This window comes from Cynara cardunculus, assembly GCF_001531365.2.
Source record: "Cynara cardunculus var. scolymus isolate 2C chromosome LG 1, CcrdV1, whole genome shotgun sequence".
Classification (NCBI taxonomy): domain Eukaryota; kingdom Viridiplantae; phylum Streptophyta; class Magnoliopsida; order Asterales; family Asteraceae; genus Cynara; species Cynara cardunculus.
The window spans coordinates 47354274-47362080 of record NC_037528.1 but is presented as its reverse complement, the minus strand read 5'-3'; the positions used below and the strand labels follow the sequence as shown (position 1 = coordinate 47362080).

The window sequence follows — 7807 nt, the reverse complement described above, 5'->3', positions numbered from 1 at the left end:
AAAATTAAAAAGAATATAAAAAGAAAATACTAAAAAATTGAAGAATTAAAACCAAAAACATTAAAATATTTAAAACTAAAAAATAAAATAAATTGGATTTAGTGTATTTTATTATTTTACCTAAAAGGGTGAAAAAAAAGCATAGAAGAGAATCGGGATAAAGTAACTCTAAGTGGTTGTTTATTTACTTATTAATTGTGTTATTAAGAAGTGAATTTTGTTTGGCAAAAAAAAATATGTTTCTTAATGGTTCTAAAACTCTCTAAATGATTTTGTATCATGAATCTCCCTTAATCATTAAGAACCTTAGTTTTACTGTACACAATTATCAAACACTTATATTTTATTTTACACTATATCATGAGAGTTTCTTAATAATTCTAATCATTTTGTACCAAACAATTTAACAATTATCAAACAGTCTTTAAATTTAATTCTAAAAAACCTCATTTTATTTATTTTAATATTATTATAATAAATATAGTTTTTGACGATCTTTGAGAAGTAAAGGTAATAATCGAAAAGGTAGGCCCTATTTAATGCGATTACGTGTCTCCGCTCTTCCTATGCTTACACGTCAGCTTACGCATCAAATACTAGAAAAAGGTGTCATTCTTTTAAGTCAAAAGGACAAAAAGTACTCTGAAATTAAATATGTTTTTTCTAAATTTAAATTATTGTTTTATATTAAAAAAGTGAATAAAAATATTAAATTTAAATTAAAAAACATCTACTAATCCACTCATAAGAAATAAACTACAATTTTGGTTCATTATAAGTTTAGTGAAATATTTGAAGAGTTCAGTTATAACATCTTCAACAGTTATATTAAAATAAAATAAAATAAAAAGGATTTTAACAATTTTTTTCTACAAAAACTATGTGCAGGTCGTACTTTTAAAGACTTCACTAAGGGGTCATTTACAAAACGCTTATCAAAATAAGCGTTTACCAAATCACATTACTTTATCCAATCAAAATTGCAAGTACCAAGAATCTTACCCAGTAAGAGCTAAGGCAAAGACTGAGAGTCTTATCCAGTAAGTGACAGCGACGACTCTTACCATGATTAGCATTTATCGGGTTAATTGTTGCATACGATACCGTTTTGGTGGACTAATATTTTACCCGGTAAGTAATTGATAGTTTTTAATTTTGCCGATAAACACTTACCCAGGTAAGTATTGGTAAACGGCCCCTAAACGATTACATTATTTTTTATCATATTTTTAATTAAGTTATTTAACATAAATTATAACTAATGATTAATTGATTAATATTTTTATATAAAAGTTATATTATTATAATCGTCTTTTTAAAATACACAAACTTATATTGATTTTGTAGGTTTGAATAATACTAATTTCATGTAACAAATATTTATGTCATATTATATTTAAGGTTATCTTAATTGATACCTCATGTATCATTTAATCTTTATTAAGCACTTTAATGTTTTTTCTATCTTTTATTATATTCAAATATGGTGCATTATCAAGCTTAACCAAGTTTTTGTCTGTACATCTCTATGCGAGCCGGCTAATCCCAGGGCGACCACCTGCTTTGCAGATAGCCCGGAGTCACCGCATTTAAACCTCCGTGGCCACAAGGGGATTTTTATTTCTCCTTGGATTTGAACCTGGGACCTCCTGGTACTTTTGACCTTTGGAGCCAAGCTCAAACCAATCAGGCACCACTCTTGTGGTTAAGAGAGAGCTTTAAACGATATAGAGGAGTTAGAAGGCTTGGCTTATAATCTTAGATCATTAAGTGTTGGAAATATTAGTGAGGTTGGAGGTTTTACATTGGTAGGTAGAATAAATGTAAAGAGCCTTATAAATAGGCTTTTCTCTCAATTAAACCTTGAACAAGTTGATGGACTCGTAGTGGGGGTCATGAGTGGAAGGCCTAACGTGCACGCGTGCATAGCTAAGGCTGAGGCAGAGTGATTCACAGAGTGACGGGAGGAGGTGCATCTTTGAATGTCGCATTACTTTTGCATGCCGCATTGGAGTAGAGAGAGCCTTGCCCCCAGCTCTCAAGTATCTTTTTAGTACAAATTATAGAGAGATAGATAATTACTGTTAATTGTCAGTAATTATTTGTTTGGGTTTTAACAGATTATTCACTATTTATCTGATTTTTACAAAGTTTAAACTTTAATCTTAATAAAATAAAATAAAACGTGTTAATTTCGGTTAGAGACGTAGTCTCTATCGTGATCCAGAAACTTGGGGATTAAGTCGCGATTTTGGGGGGTTTAACCAGTATAAATACTGGGTTAAACCACCTCTAAACACACATAAAAAAATTATGCCCCTCTTTCTCTCGAATTTCTATTGCAATTTGTGTTCTTCTACCAACAATTTTTTGCGTCCACCTTGCTTCTATTTTCGTTGGTAAACGAAAATCGTGACTGCATCAAATCCAGGGCTTTGCTACTGGTAGACTCACAACTTATAGAGTGGTCGTATAAAACCTTTAAGGACAGGTTTATACCGTGCAAATCTCGTTTCATCATCATCTCTAACAGGTTGGTTTTAATTTTCTCAGTATTTCATTTTAATTTTTGTTCACTAAGTGAACAAGTCTGTTTCTACCCCTTTCTTCTAATTGTATTTATCGCGAAGGATAAATCCGATCTGTATGGTTTATGTTAGTTTGGAGTTTAAATCCTGGATTTAAAAGTTACTACCTTGATCAATAAAGATTTGATTTTTATAGCTTTAAACTTTATTATAAAATTTAAAACTTTATTGTTTTTGTCTAATACAATATCGTTATTTTTATTAACATTAAGTAATGAGAGAGACAAATGGATATGGTTCTTGGGTGACGTTGGGGAGTTTTCGGTCAAAGGGCGCAAGGATTTGGTGGATAAAACTGCTATGTACGTACGTAACAAGGTGGTGTTTTTTGATCGGCCACCTCCAGACTCGGATTCAGCTTCTTTTATATCTTTGGCACAACATTACTTATGATAACCCTATTTCCTTTGAACTTAATCGTCCTTACGGTAGCGTTTGGTACGCAAACATAATTGGACAGGACTGGACAGGACAAGAGGATAGGACTGGACAGAACAAGACGGGGCGGGACGGGACAGGACAGGACTGAACATAACAGGAGTATGTCTAGTGTTTGGTACGACTAGGACTGGATGGGACAGAACTAGACAAGCTACCCTCAAAAGTTATTTGATGATTTTAAATATTATATAATAGTTATAATCAACACAAATAAAGTAAATAATTAAAGAATTTAATTTCTAAATATTTGTACATAGTTTTCATATTTGTAACAAATTTGAATGAAAAATTTGATATAATTGATGGTAGTAGTGGTGGTGGTGGAGGTGGTTTTGGTTATGGTGGAGATGGTGGTGGCCGACGGTAGTAGTGGCAACGGGCGGTGGTGGTTGATGGCCGACAGTGGTTATGGAGGTAGAGGCAATGGTGCTTGGTGGACGACGGTGGTTGTAGAGGATATGAAGATGGTAGATTCTGGTGGTGATGGCGGTTGACAACGGTGGAGGAGGTAGTTGGGGTTGATGTAGTGAAGATAGTGGTGGTGGTGGTGGTTATGGTGGATGTGAGGTGGCAATGAATGGTGGTGGCCAACGGTGGTCGTGGAGGAGGTTGTTGCAGTGGAGGAGGTTGTTGCAGTAGAGGAGGAGTTGAAGGTGACGAACGGCGGTAGTGGTGGTGGCAATGGACGGTGGTGGTCGATGGTCGACTATTATAGAGGTGGCAATGGACTTGGTGGACGGTGGTTGTGGAGGCGGTGGAGGATGTTGTTGTAGTAGAAGAGGAGGTGGAGGTGGCCGCCGGTGACTGCCGGTAGTGGCGGCGGCGGCCGAAACTAGCGATGATGACCATTAAAACAAATATCATATTAAGATTATATATCAAACTAGGGTAGATTAGTAATATTTTAGTTTCTGTCTCATTTTTGTCCCATCTTGTTCCACCTATTTTGGTGGAACAAGAAAAAACCTCTTTTGTCCCATGTTGTCCCACATTGTCCCAGTTTTTGGCCCAGTCCCATGTCGCGCCAAATGTGGGACAGTAAGTTCTTGTTCTGTCCCATGTTGCGCCCCAAACATGGGATAGTGAGTTTTGTCCCGTCCTGTCCTGTCCCATGTACCAAACGTAGCCTACAAGATCTTGAATGTAGCTGGTGGGTGTTTTTGTGTCTTCTAATAACTGTTTTTATCCATTTTAAGTTCTTCAAGAGGGTTTTCGCCACTAATTATGTAGAGGCTTTTTCTCCCAGCTTTATAAAAAAAGCACGAACTCAAAATCCTTATAGCATTAGTGCATCGTTATCATTTACGATTGCACCAAAAGAAATGATAAAACATCATTTAAAAATGGGAGTTTGGATGAAAAAGTCTATATGAATCAAACAGAACGTCTTGAGGTTGAAGGAAAAGGAAATATGGTGTATAAACTATAAATTGAAAAACTCAATATATGGACTTAAAAAGGCTCCGCATCAATGATATCTAAAGGAAAAAGAAGTATGGTGTATAAACTATAAATACATCCTTATATATCAACATCAAGACCTGTTTTTTACATTTTCAATACATGAATTGACTTGATTCCAGCATAGAAAGGATGCATATAGCATTACCTTTAATAACACTGTTAAGCAACATATGTGTGTATAGTCGATAATGCCATAAACAAACGGGCGGGTGAGGCAAGACTCCTTCACTGCGGCTCCTAATTCCTATCTCGGTAGCTTCAATTTCTTCGAGCCGAATAGAGGTTACTTATGGCATCTGGCTTTCTCCGGTGCATACGACAGATCAGCTTCCTCTATGGTACGGATTGGATGCTCCTCCTACTCGGGACGGGCTTCTTCCCCCTAAGAAAATGAAGAAGATGTACTGTAGTCCTTATATGGTTTTGTTTGTTGTATTTATTGTATATAAATATTATGTACTCATTGATAATCATATTGTTATGTTTGAGAATTGGTGTTGTAAAGTAACACATGAAAGGGACTAAATGTGAATAAATGATACATACAACCCTCATGAGTGGCATTACACATGCCATATGCATACTTGTACTATTCGATGCATGAAGGAAAAGTGGGTCGAAGTGAAATAAATGCAACAAATGTGTGTGCCTCCCGTTAATATTATCTATACTATATTATAAAAGTATTTTATACAAATTTTTAAAAATCATTTTTTTATGTATGAAGTATAATTGTGTATTGATATATATTACTTAAAAATTCAAGATTACAAATAAATTGTACGTAAGTACAACTTATTAAAGTTTCATGTTTGATTTCGTGTAACTAACTACGGATAAACATAATCAAATAGAGGATAAACATCTTATTTTAAAATACAAAAAATCTAAAATATAATCAGGATAATTATTGAATTCTAACAAAATAATTAATTATTATCTTTATAAAAAAATTATATAAATTATTTTGCTATTGAACCTATATTAAATTATAATAAAAAAATTGAATTAAAAAATTATACAAAAAATAAGAAATTTTAAATAGTTAATTTGATACTAATATCGATATATTTTTGTCAATTCTTATGATATCTTCAAATTCATAATTTATTCAAAAATAAAAACAGTATCGCTTATTATAACATCAACCGAGATAAAAAAAATAAAACGAAATATTAAAATCAGGATGTATCTCGCTGCATTGCTCGAGTACCGTTCTAGTATTTTAAAGATTCGTTTGATTTGTGGTAATGGATAAAATTTAAATTTGGATTACATTTTAATCATGTGTTTGATTTAAAGAAAATTTTTGAATTGAAATCTCGTAAACATATAATTTATATATCATTTAATCATCGTCAATTAATAAAAAAAATGTAATTTAATTATTTTTTATATTTTGTTTTTATAATAATTGAATTCAATTTCAATTCAAAATCTACAAACCAAAAACACCAAAGATTTTAAATCTTTACAATTTTAGGGCTGTTTGGTTTATGTAAAGAAATGAAAATGGGAATAAATTTCCATCCCTTTCGATTTAACCTGAAATGAAAATTTGAGCTATCAGGGTAATAAACAAATTATACTATATAAAACCAAACAGTGTACGTTATTTTCATTTTTTTTTTGTAAGGGTGTCCGGGCGAAAGCCCGACTAATCCCCGGCAAATTTGGAGGCTAAACAGGGCCCCACTTAAATGTCGCCAACACTCCTACGTTATTTTCAATCTTATTAGTTACTTTTTAATAACTCCAACCAAATGAGTCCTAAATCCTTCCACAAATTCCAAATCTCTCAAAAACATTATGTCAAACCAAAAGAGCCCGAGTGTATGTATCATTATAACAAAATCGAGTTTATCATACCCAAAAAGGTCTAAATTTCTTAATAGACTGTTTAATATGACTTAAATTTATAGGATCCATGTATTGTGTCGTATATAAAAATGTTGTAATAAGTTTATATATATTTTTTGGACGGCTTAACAAGTTTTGTAAGAGATGATGAGTCCAAAACAAAGTGGAGGGATACTGGGAAAAGATTTGACCAGAAATTAAAGAAAGAAAGAAAAAAAAACCCTAGGCGTTCTGATGTCGTTCCGATCTTTCTTAAGAGCTCCGCTTTTTCTAAGCATCAACCATAAAATCTCTGAATACCAAAAATAGAAAACAACGATACATACCGAACATTATCAAATCGCTTGCAAAATTTCATCAACTTACATTGTCCCAAGCATTAATGAAACCCGAATTCATGGGTACATATAATAAACGAAGGTTGTTGGACATATGCAATCTTGATCATGTTTAAGATAAGTCACGCCATGTTTTCTATTGAAATCGATAGATAGTTCCATGGTACGACCAAATTAGAATCAATCGGTTGTCAAAATTCAACATCAAATAGATTATTGGATTGTTTCAGTTCCTCTCAAATCCATTGAATTTGAAACAATGAATAAAGTGTAGGGTCTGACTTCAAATACAAATCTTTAGCCGTAATCAATATGCCCGCTTACATCTTTTCAAAATTTCACATATCATCGCATTGCGCAAATACACAACTAGTCTTTATAACAAAACATAGTTTATCATATCTTAAAAATGTCTTAATAGACTTTTTTATAGGACTTATGTTTATAAAATCCAACAATGTTTCTTATATATATAAAAATGTTACAATAAGTTAATATAAAATTTTGGGCGTTATTCCAAAACAAAGCCAAGGAAAACCAAGAAAAGATTCGACCAGAATCTAAAGAATGAGGGAAAAAAGAACCTTAAGCGCTCCGATACCGTTCCAAGCTCGGCTTTTTCTAAAAATATTCAACCATAAAATCTTCGAATACCAAAAAACAACGATTCAAACCGTACATTGTTAAATCACTTGCAAAGAAATTAGGACAAACAGTGAAGTTTACACTAATATATTATACATATTGTAATATACATATATAAGAATCGTCCAGTTCGTCGCCTCCCCACCGCCGGCGCGCACCACAGACCGTCCGACGCTACCTCTTCACCTTTCTTTTTCTACACGACCACACAGGATCACATCGTCTAACCACGACCACACACATATATATTAAAACGTCATTGTACTCCGGTGACCTGCACTTCATTCCGGCGACTCCATCCCCCAAATCTTTCTCCGGTGATTCCCCTGGATTTGCAGTCGTAACTCCTCATTCTCTGTTTATTACAGTTGCAACGTCCCTCCTCTTTTTGTCTTCTAAACAGGGACCAAACTGGGTGCTGGGTTCACGATGGTGGGTGGTTTACGGAGGGTCCTCTTCCCTGTAATGTGT

General features: G+C 33.6%; 1 pseudogene; it reads left to right on the top strand.

The window, feature by feature from the left end:
- The first annotated feature begins 3367 nt into the window (after positions 1-3367).
- The window catches only part of LOC112506776, a 6799-nt pseudogene continuing 2359 nt past the window's right edge, over positions 3368-7807 (top strand).